Genomic DNA, 7,803 nt, shown 5'->3' with positions numbered 1-7,803 from the left:
TTTGCTTTAATATATTATACCAAATCATGTGTTTAAATAATAATGCTATCTAAGACTTCAGAAGGTTTTACTTTTCTAAAACAAAATTGGATCTTATCCAAGAGAATTATAAAAGAATACCCGTCATCTCTTAGCTGTTTTGCTATTTCATTTTTTAACAGCTTTATTGAGGTAAAATTGATACACAATAAACTGCATGTTTATAGTGTATAATTTGATAAGTTGTGACATATGTATACACTGTGAAACCATTAGCACATTCCAGATAATGAACATGGGCATTACCCGCAATAGTTTGTTTATACCCTTTTGTAATCTCTCCTTTTTGTTCCCCTCCCTGCCCACCCCCCATCTCCAGGCAACCACTGGTCTGCTTTCTGTCATTATAGATGGCCTTTTCTAGAATTTTATAGAAATGAAGCCATACAGTATGTACTCTCCTTTTGTCTGGCTACTTTTTTTTTAAATTAATTAATTTTATTTTTGGCTGCGTTGGGTCTTCGTTGCTGTACACGGGCTTTCTTTAGTTGCAGAGAGCGGGGGTTACGCTTCCTTTCGGTGTGCGGGCTTCTCACTGTGGTGGCTTCTCTTGTTGCCGAGCACGGGCTCTAGGTGCGTGGGCTTCAGTAGTTGTGGTGTGCGGGCTCAGTAGTTGTGGCTCGTGGGCTCTAGAGTGAAGGCTCAGTAGTTGTGGCGCATGGGTTAGTTGCTCCGTGGCATGTGGGATCTTCCCAGACCAGGGCTTGAAGCCGTGTCTCCTGCTTTGGCAGGAGGCTTCTTAACCACTGCGCCACCGGGGAAGTCCCTGGCTACTTCCATTTAGAATAATTATTATGAGATTCATCCAAGTTGTCATGTATATTAATTGTTCATTCCCTTTCACTGATGAATAGCATTCCACTGTATAGTCACAGCATAATTTATTCATTTACTCAACTATTGATATACCTTTGAGCTGTTTCCAGTTTTTGGTCATGACAAATAAAGCTGCTATGGACATTCGTGTGCAAGTCTTTCTATGGACAAACGCTTTCATTTGTTTTGGTTGACTACTTTGGAGTGGAATGGCTGGGTCGTATGGTACTTATATTTTTTCTGATTTTTTTTTTTTGCGGTACGCGGGCCTCTCACTGTTGTGGCCTCTCCCGCTGCGGAGCACAGGCTCCGGACGCGCAGGCTCAGCGGCCATGGCTCACGGGCCCAGCCGCTCCGCGGCACGTGGGATCCTCCCGGACCGGGGCACGAACCCGTGTCCCCTGCATCTGCAGGCGGACTGTCAACCACTGCGCCACCAGGGAAGCCCGGTACTTATATTTTTAACTTTTTAAGAAGCTACTGAACCGTTTTCCAAAGCATTTTAAACATTTTACATTCCCACCAGCAGATGGTGAGAATTCCAGTTGTTCCAGTCCTCACCAACACTTAGTATGTCAGACTTTTTAATTTTAGACATTGCAATAGGTGCTTCAATTTGCATTTCGCTAATGACTAATGATGTTGAGCATCCTTTCGTGTGCTGATTTGCCATCCATACATCTTGGATGAAGTGTCATTAAATGTTTGGTAGAATTCAGGAGTAAAACCATCTGGGTCTGGAGTCTTCTCTGTGGGGAGGTTTTAAACCACATTTTCAAACTCTTTAATAGACATGAGGACTACTGGTCTCTGTTATCTAATTTTTCTCGAATGAGCTTTGGTAGTTTGCATCTTTCAAGGAATTTGTCCATTTCATTTAAGCTGTCGAATTTATTGGCATAAAGCTGTTCATAATATTCCTTTATTATCCTTTAGTTATCTGTAGAGCCTATAATAATGTCACCTCTCTCATTCCTGATGATGTTAATCTACTGTCTTTTTGCTTGCATTATTTCCAGTGAGAAAACTGTTGTCATCCTAATACGTAGTGTGTCTTTTTTCTCTGACTGCTTTTAAGATTTTCTCTTTATCACTGACTTAAGCAATTTGAGTATGATATGTCTTGATATAATTTTCTTCATGTTTCTCACACTTAGGATTTGTTGAGTTTCTGGGATCTGTAGGTTTCCAGTTTGCATCACTTTTTGAAAAATTTTAGCCATTATTTCTTCATTTTGGGGGGTCCTCTTATCTCTTTCCTCTTCCCTCCTTTGGGGACTCCAATTACATGCACCAATATATTTAGCTGCTTGAAGTTGTCCCGCATTTCACTGATGCTCTGGTCATTTTAAAACAGCTTATCTTACTTAATTTTATTTATTTTTATTGTGAATACATATTTCTCATAAAAGTTGCCACTTTAAGCCATTTAAAAAATTGTATATGATACCATTCTTTATAGATTGGAAAAAGTAACCCTTTTTGTGAGTACATGATGAAAATTAATAAACTGTTCTCCTTATTAGGGCAAAATGAAAGCAATACATTGTTGCTACTGTGAGGTTAAAACATTTCAACTCTTTAAACAGTGGAGCAGCATCCCCTTCTAGATATAAGATCAATGTCTGATTATTGCTTTCTCTTTTTTTGATGTTAGCAGTCGTTGAAGCTTAATGCCTAGGTTCATTTATTTACTGGGAGTTGCAAAATAATATTCAAGTTATATCCCTTTTTCTTATTTATTAGCTGGAATAGATTTATAAAGAGATGCTTCCTCTCACCCACTAAAAAATACGGAACACTTCACAAATTTGCATGTCATCCTTGTGCAGGGGCCACGCTACTCTTCTCTATATCGTTAAAATTTTAGTATATGTGCTGCCGAAGCGAGCACCATTTTAGTCTTTTTTAAATGTACAATTCAGTGGCATTAATTACATTCACAATGTTGTGTAACCATCACCATAGCTATTTCTAGAACTTTTTCAACACCCCACACGTAAATTCTGTACCCATTAAGCAATAACTCTCTGCTTCCCTTTCCCCCAGACCCTGGTAACCTCTAATCTACTTTCTGTCTCTACGGATTGGATGGTGTTCTTTAAAGCTCCTGAGCACCAAGTATTAGTCTCAATTAGTTTCCAAAACATTTGTCCAACTTAAAAAGCTCCAAGTTGAAAATTATAATACATAAACTACATGGGCATAAAACCTTTAATTTGGGGACTTCCCTGGTGGTTCAGTGGGTAAGACTCCGTGCTCCCAAGGCAGGGGACCTGGGGTTCGATCGCTGGTCGGAGAACTAGATCCCACATGCATGCCGCAACTAAGAAGTCTGCATGTCACAACTAAAAGATCCTGCATGCCGCAACTAAAGAAAAAAAAAAGATCCCACATGCCATAACAAAGATCCTGCGTGCCACAACTAAGACCCGGCACAACCAAAATAAATAAATACATTTAAAAATAAAACCTGTACTTTTTTTCCCCTTTAATTAGCTTTCTCCATTCAGTCCCAAACAGGGAGAACAAGGTCAGTGCGAGATCACACACAAGCCTCCTCTCCCTTCTAAGACCGGCTCCTTGTCCAATTTGTTTTGTAAGATCAGGATTCTTGATGATGTTAAAGTAGGAACCAGGAGGTTAATTTATGCTACAAGCCAACTGTTAGATCAGGGACCAGCTGAGGGCTTTTTTGATTCCTCATCACACCGTTTTTTTCTCTGCTATTTCTGAACATTCTATTTCCAATACAGGCAATATATCTTCATTCTTTAGAGCAGGGCTGTTAACCTGTGGTCCTGGGATGGTCTGTGGATAAACCATTCAGTAAGTCCGTTTACTTCAAGGGGAATAAAATGACATCTTTATTTTAATTAACCTCTAGCTAAAAACTACGTTTCCTTCATTTAAGGAGAAACCACAGCAGTAGTAACAGCACCTGTCACTTTAGAAGCACTCATAGAAATCCGTGATATTTTCATCGTACATCTTGGTTGTTGCAGAAACTTTGAAGCATCATTTACACTAATCCTACTTTGAAATTACCTTAATCCATAGAGATGCTACTAGAACTTGCTATTTAAAGTGTTAATAAACAAACACATATATTATCACATCACAAGTTAAAAAATATGTATTTTGATTATGTTTAGTATTTTGACTGAATTTCAGGATAATTGGTTTTCTCTGCAAGCCTACTTCATGAGTTTTAAAAAATGCTTCAAAACTGTGCGGGGGTCTCTATGCTTCACCAGACTGCCAAGGGGTCTGAGGCACAAAAGAGGTTAAGAACCCCTGGCCTTTTGAGGGGGTCACTGTTGAAAACTTCCTACTTGTAGGATGGCAGTTTGGGCCAGATGCATCTTTTTTTTTTTTGGCCGTATGCGGGCCACTCACTGTTGTGGCCTCTCCCATTGCGGAGCACAGGCTCCGGACGCGCAGGCTCAGCGGCCATGGCTCACGGGCCCAGCCCCTCCGCGGACCGGGGCACGAACCCGTGTCCCCTGCGTCGGCAGGCGGACTCTCAACCACTGCGCCACCAGGGAAGCCCCAGATGCATCTTCTTAAAGGATTTTGGGGGAATGATTGAGATTCACTACTCAACATTTACATTAGTGTACTACTTTGCTGTCTCTTAACACGAGGCATATAAGAACACTTCTTGGTGCCAGGAATTTTACTTCTTCTACCCCAAAAGGGCTCACACTTGGCTGAGTTAGAAGCGCCCGCCAGAAAAAAATGATTTGAATCATCACTGGTACACCAGTTCCATTTCTGAAGGAAACTGACACCTTCAGGGCCATAAAATACCCAGCTTTCCATTTTGATGGGGCAGGCACAAGTGTGGACCCTCGTCCTCCCCCAGCATACATACCTCAATTCTATGGCAGTGACCTCCTTGGAGCAAGGTCAGCCTTATGTCTGGAGGCAGGACACAGCATTTGCCACTTCTTGGTCTGGCTGGTGGGTGGCTGCAGAAGGGAAAACCCACCCCATGTGGTCAGGCCTGGGCACCCTCCCAGGGAGACCCTGCACCCTTGGTTTACCCTGGAACCCTGTTTCCAGGTCACCCTTGGTCAAGTGCAAGGGCCCAGATCTAGCCTCAGTGTGGATCTGCCTCTGGGTCGAGGGCCCCCCTCCCAGAAGAGTGCATTGATGGTAGTGGCTTGCCTCTCCACGGCTCTGAGTGCTTTATCTTGGAGATTTTGGGGTAGCCGAAAGCATCCTTCTGTGGCTTATGTAGGGGGACATCTAACCCCACCTCTTACCGGAAGGAGAGCTGGGAGATGGACAGAAAAGGTTTCGATGGTGTAGTCCCGGGCTGGAGAGAGACCGACAGTCCTTTGGAGCTTCTTGGTGAAGACAGCAGACGTCTCTTCCTTCTCTTTAGGCATGGGGTTGGAGCTCGTGTTCTCCACAGCCCCCTTCAGGTGGAGCAATCCAAGTGGGTCCAGTAAGGGCTGTACTGTCCTCCAAAGCCTCAAGCTGGAGATTCCCTTGCACCTCCCCCATCCTCCCCCTTCCCCGCCTCCATCAGTCTATGGATGATCTGCCCTCCATCACTGATCTCCTCACTCTCTTCTATCCTGGTCCAGCTCATCACCCCTCACCCCTCACTGCAGGCTCCCTGGCCTCATTTTTGCCCCTTCCAATCCATCCTCTCCTCATCCTTGGGTCCCAGGGTGATCTGTCTCAAACAGAAAACTGACCATCTCAGCCCCCATTTCAAAATGGCTCTGGTCCCCCAAAACCCTCCATTTCTGGCCTGGCACTCAAGGCCCTCTCAACCCAGCTGGTCTCATCTCCCACTCCCTGCCCCGGCCTCTGAAGGCTGCCATGTCCTCCCAGTCACCAGGGCACGTCCTCTGTGTGGTCCCAGCGCACGGCTCATCTCTCTGGCCACCCACCCACCTACCCCACGGGCCTGGCCACGCACCAAGCAGGTACCTGAAATGCTTGCTGAGGAGCAGAATCCTGAGAATGTCGCCACCATCTGTGCAATTGCTATGGCTTCCCCAGAGTCCCACCAAGTCTGGGCTTTCTGGAAGCACCACTTTGAGTGACAGGCCTGAGGGTCTCACCCTGGGGGCCACGCTGTGGAGACAGTGCCTCTTTTCCCTTGACCCCTTGCGGCCGGGCCTCCGTGCCACAGCCCTTGGAGAGCCCTCGGAGACGGCCATCATCTCTTCCACCATTCTCCCCTGAATCCACTTTACCCTGGAAACACCTTAGGGACAGTGCCTGACTGCCATCCTTGGAGTGGGTACAGCCCCTTTCCCACTTTCTCACGCTCTGGGTCCCTGGTTCAGCCTTCAGTGCCTTTTGCTTTTACTTCTGGGCCGATTCCTGCCTTGAGCTCTCAGCAGGTAAAGTGGCCTCCAAGGTGGCCGATGTCAGGAGGGAGAAGCAGGAGGGCTGAAGAACGGCAGACCCCGTGTTCGAGTCTCAACTCCACCCCTGAGGCCACTGAACCCTTCCACTGAGGGAGCAAGGATGAAGCCTCAGGCTTGGGGGTGATGTCTGGGGCTCGGCCGTCTTGCCACTGGGGAGACTCCCGCTGCTGGAGAGGCAGAAGGCAGCCAAGCAGAGCTCTCACCAGCCCGCTGTCCTCTGCCCAGCCCGAGCCTCACCCCCACAACCCCCAAGGGGGATGGGGGCTTGCACTTGGCCTGGCATAGACCCCAAACCACCACGGCACACGGGCAACAGCACGGAGCAGCTCCAGCCACAAGGATGGAGATACCGGAAGCTGAGGTACGGGCTGTTCTGAGCACCAGCCTTGTACTCCCTCACTGTGATGGCAACAGGAGTACTGCTCGGTCACTTCCTGGTCATTTGGTGAGTCGGGACTGGGTAACTCAAGCAGAAAGGCTCTGGGAGCCCCCCAGGGGCACTGGCGCTCCTCATACAGGGAAGGGCTTGCAGGTGCTGCAGTAGCGGTCCCAGGAGGATTAACTGTCTGGGGCTCTGAAATGCACATCATGGATGCAAGCCCTACAAGGGCGCTCCTGGGCAGAGGGACCGTGGGTCCATGGCCCCAGGCGGCGAGACAGAGTTTGGACTTGGGGAGGGGAGGGCGCTTTGGTGCAGCAGGCACAAGATCCTTCTCAGATCGCCTGAGGGCTGGGGTGCTGGGACCTCGAGCAGGCTGTCTCCAGGCAGGAGCCACAGCTGGACCTCCACCTGCAGGGAGGCAAGGGGTTGGGGTGGAGGGTGGGAGGACCCTCTAGGCCACTTGCAAGTTTGAATCTAGGTCAAAGGTGAGAAGCCCAGCCTTTTCCACTGCCCAATCCCCAAGTGGGCTCATGTGGGAAAATCCTGTCCACACTGCCAGGACCTCAATGACGAGCCCAAGGACACAGTTATTCTCTCCTCACCAGAGTCCAGCTCCTCACGCTGGCATTCAAGGCCCCCATACCTGGCCCCGCTCCCATCCTTAACTGTGTCCCAGGATGAGCCCTCCTTTCTCAGCTTTCTTCTACCCTCCCCCACCCCTCATTCTTGCCCCCAAAGCCTCTGCTCAGTTATCCCTCCCCCCCTCCCTCTCTTACAGCTCCGCCAAAGCCCCTCCCCAATCCCTGTGGGCCTCTTGGGCCCAGCGCTTTAGCTCTGCACCTCCTTCAGGACTGCCGGTTGTCTCCCGGTTTCACTCGTCCAATGGGGTTTCGGGTCCCCTAAGACAGACCTGGGTGGGGGCTGGGCAGGCGCCAGGCCACGGTGGTCTCTACAGGGGGCCCGTGTGTGGCTCTCCCTCCTCCCTGGCAGGCCCAGGAGGAGCCGTGCCTGAGGCCAAGTCAGGAGAAAGGACGACGGAGAGCCAGGTGCAGTCCCTAAAACAGGCTCTTTAATAACATTATGTCTTCACTGAAGAGCTTCGCTTTTCCCACCCAGCGCCGGGCGGGGGCCGGCAGGGTCCGTGGGACGCACGGCCACGTGGGCCATCGC

General features: G+C 48.3%; 1 non-coding gene across 1 annotated transcript; it reads right to left on the bottom strand.

Annotated features, from left to right (window-relative positions):
* Positions 1 to 2,642: 2,642 nt before the first annotated feature.
* On the bottom strand, positions 2,643 to 2,749 carry LOC112400016 (U6 spliceosomal RNA). The gene has a single exon (XR_003003354.1). It is a non-coding gene; the product is annotated as a U6 spliceosomal RNA (small nuclear RNA).
* Positions 2,750 to 7,803: the final 5,054 nt, after the last annotated feature.

Source organism: Neophocaena asiaeorientalis, unplaced genomic scaffold (assembly GCF_003031525.2).
Source record: "Neophocaena asiaeorientalis asiaeorientalis breed wild unplaced genomic scaffold, Neophocaena_asiaeorientalis_V1.1 scaffold461, whole genome shotgun sequence".
NCBI classification, from domain to species: Eukaryota; Metazoa; Chordata; class Mammalia; order Artiodactyla; family Phocoenidae; genus Neophocaena; species Neophocaena asiaeorientalis.
Note: the sequence above shows the minus strand (reverse complement) of the source record. Positions and strands in the feature narration are given on the sequence as shown.